General features: G+C 41.0%; 1 pseudogene; it reads right to left on the bottom strand.

Annotated features, from left to right (window-relative positions):
• Window positions 1-1,656: 1,656 nt before the first annotated feature.
• On the bottom strand, window positions 1,657-2,605 carry LOC110148219 (small ribosomal subunit protein uS5 pseudogene; annotated as a pseudogene).
• Between the last annotated feature and the right edge of the window lie 978 nt (window positions 2,606-3,583).

Genomic DNA, 3,583 nt, shown 5'->3' with positions numbered 1-3,583 from the left:
TAAGGTTAAATGAGGTCAAAAGTGTAGATCTCAGATCCAATAGGATGAAGAAGTATGAGAGATCTTTCCCTCCCTCCTCTCCCACCCCTTCAGCAGTCAAGCACTAAGGAAAAGCTATGTGAGGACATAAGAAGGTGGAGGTCTACAAACTAGGAAGACTTCCTTTATTTATCACTTCCTTTCTGTCTGAAGCATTTCCTTTAGTCATTCTTTAAGTGTATTTCTGTTAAATAACAAATTCTCATGGTTTTCTTTCATAGACAACATTTTTATTCTCCCTTCTTTCCTGAAACATAGGTTGCTAAGACATGGAATTTGCAGTTAACAATTCTTTTCTCTCAGCACTTGAAATATACTGTGCCATCACTTCCTGTCCTGCATGGCTTCAGATGACAAATCTGTAAATCAAACTGGTATTTCTCTACAGATAAAGGCCTTGGTTCCATCTGTTGATTTCAAGACATTGTCTATGTTTTCAGTATTTAGAATTGAATTCTTATGTGTCTTGACACGGATTTCCTTAAGCTTACCTTACTTGATATTCTTCTCGCTTTTTAAATCTGTAGTTGCTCAGTTGTGTCCAACTCTTTGCAATCCCATGGACTGTAGCCCATCAGTCTCCTCTGTCCATGGAACTCTCCAGGCAAAAATGCTGGAGTGGGTTGCCATTCCCTTCTCCGAGGGCTCTTCCCAACCCAGGGACTGAACCTAGGTAGGTCTCCTTCATTGCAAGCAGATTTGAGAAGTTATCAACCATTATTTCTTCAAATATAGGACTCTGATGATATGGATTTATATTGTTTGTTATTGACTAGTTTATTTAGATCTGAGTTAAAATTCTATTTAAGTCATTTAGGAGCTAAATCATCTGGGTAAAATATTTCAGATTGATTGATTGATTTCTATAAAATGAAACATGAGGCCAGTCTATATTTGACCTCTGTTGCTTTAATCAGCAAACACGGCCCTCTTTCCCCACCCATGATGAGACCTTATACACATAGGCATACATTGTTTTCTTTGGAGAACTTCTTTTTCCTCACTGTATTTGGTGACATTGCCAATTATAATACCATTGCAAACTTTACCACACTCCACAAGGATTGAATTGTGTCCCTTCTAAGAAATAAACTGCATGAGGCATCAGCATTATCTTGTTTACCCATGCCTGGAAAAATGCCTCATCCATGAGACTGATTATTATTTCTTGCATGTATAAATAAATAATGACTCAAATCCCAATGATATTTCTTACCCAGTGCAGTAAGGTGACAAAACCCTTAAAGATATGTAGTGAGTGCTGGTGAGCAACTGGCTCTGTAATGAGGAGTAGGAATTTATTTATTACATTAGCAATCTAATTGTTCTGCCTCTTTATTGCTTACTCTACATTTCTCCTTCTCCACTTGGCTACGTATATCTTACTCTGCATGTCTTTATCTAGACTATCTTGGTATTTTTTTCCTTAAGTCCCTAAGCTTCTGTATTTCTCCATTCTCTCTTTTATGATCTCTTGCCCCCGATATATATATTTTTAAAATTGTATCTCTTTGATTCTTATTTCTGTATTTTATTTTTCTTACTTTCTCCATTTTATTTATTTTTTTTACCCAGCTTCACTGGTATCTCTGTTCACTTTATTTTTCTCATATAAAGCTATGTGGTGGGCACAGCTGGAGCCTGGGTCCTCTGCACGGAAACTCAGGTGTGAGTCTTTACAAGATGGTCAGTGAATTCCTGGTAGGAGAGACTTGGTGAACTCGATTGGGGTGAGATAGCTGTAGGTCTTGGAAATGGGATTAAAGGTATCCTTGGCGAAGTTGCCCAGGGTGGCAGTGCAGCCCCGGGCAGAAGTGTGTTGTTTAGTTGTTAAGTCATGTCTGACTCTCTTCAACCTCAAGAACTGTAGCCCTCCAGGCTCCTCTGTCTGTGGAATTCTCCAGGCAGAAATACTGGAGAGGGTTGACATTTTATTCTCCAGGAGATCTTCCCCACCCAGGGATCGAACCTAATTCTTCTGCTTGGCAGGTGGGTTCTTTACCACTGTACCACCTGGGAAGCCCAGCAGAGGTATAGCTTAATACCAGCCATCAGCAGTAGTTTTTGGGCACAGATGCTGCCAGTGCTCCTGGTGGCAGGTATGAGGTGCAGCAGTGCAGAACCACAACAGCCAGTCACCTTGCAAGAAACAGTATCAAGCTTGCTGATCTTGTTAGTTATGCCAGTAGCCGCACTGCATGATGATGGACAGCTTGGTGAGAATGATAGCCCCATGGATAGCAGAGGCTGCTTCCCTGGAGCACTTAACACCCACACGTGGTTGTGACCCCATTGGTGACAAATGCCTAGACCCTGTTCTGCTGGCCAGCACAGGTCTGCTTTTATAAAGGCATAATCTTTGAAACCTTGTCTCTGAGAGATATCACCAGGAAAAAGTCAATGATCACAGATTCCCTGATGGGCAGAAAGAAGACATAAACCTCCTCCAAGGACTTATCTTCATGTCCTTGACGAGGCTGCCCAGCTTGGTGACTGGGAGCCACTCCTTGTACTCTGCTCTGGCCCCAGATGTTGCCAAAGCCTCCATGGAAGCCACTGTGGTCATCCATCCCAGGGGCACCCCTCAGCCTGCGGGGCCTTCAGGCACTCTCGCAGCACCAGTATGATCCACCATTTGATGTTTTTATGGAGAAGAAGCTTACTGTCCCCATTTTACTTTTTTTGCTTTTTATCTGTCTTGCCAAATCTTTATTCTGTATCAGAACACAATGGGACTCTAATCTATATGTGTTTATTTAGCATTTACTAGTTATTCAGTATTTATTTGCTATATCCTAGAATAAAGATATATCTTCCTTTTTCTAACTGAAAGAAGTAATTTAATGTATTAGAATTAATATATGTAATTTAAAATACTATGTACAAACTAATAAAGTGTTATATATATCTAAGTTAAGTACTAGAATTAAATGTATTTATATAGGGAAGACAATAAGACTTTTTATTCATCTCCAGCTCTTGATTAATTTTGCTTTTCTTATGGATTAAAGGCTGCTCATAGGAAAAAATTTGTGCTCCCTCTCATAAAAATGCGTCTATGACGTGTTTTATTTAACCAGTGTTAAATTCCCAAACAGCAACTGTGATAAGCAGGTCTGATGAGAGCCATGTTGATTAACTTCCATAAGCAAGAGCATCTGGTTTTAGGAAGCTGAACAGGAAACTCTCAGCATTAGCTCAGCGTCTAAGGTATTCATGGACTGGTGAATAGTGACTGTGCATATTAGTGGTCAGAACTATCCAAAAGGCAGAGCACACCATGGCCAGTGATCTGGCTGTGCTGTCAAACCTATTCTTTGGCTAGAGAATGATTCTTTATTCATCCCACTCTCTAGACCTCAATTCTGCCCTTGTCGGTTCTGCTCTGCCACAGAACCGCTCCCAGTAGAAAAGACAGAGGGAAGTAAGAGCGCCTGTGTTTCTGTCTATGGGATGGCCGGCAACATGACTTCGCTCAGACTTTCCAGGCATCAGCTCTGCAGCTCCAGCTGATCCCTTTGGCCATATGTCCTCCCCAAACCTC

This window comes from Odocoileus virginianus, chromosome 2 (assembly GCF_023699985.2).
Source record: "Odocoileus virginianus isolate 20LAN1187 ecotype Illinois chromosome 2, Ovbor_1.2, whole genome shotgun sequence".
Classification (NCBI taxonomy): Eukaryota; Metazoa; Chordata; class Mammalia; order Artiodactyla; family Cervidae; genus Odocoileus; species Odocoileus virginianus.
The sequence above is the reverse complement of the archived record's forward strand: the minus strand, read 5'-3'. Positions and strand labels throughout refer to the sequence as shown.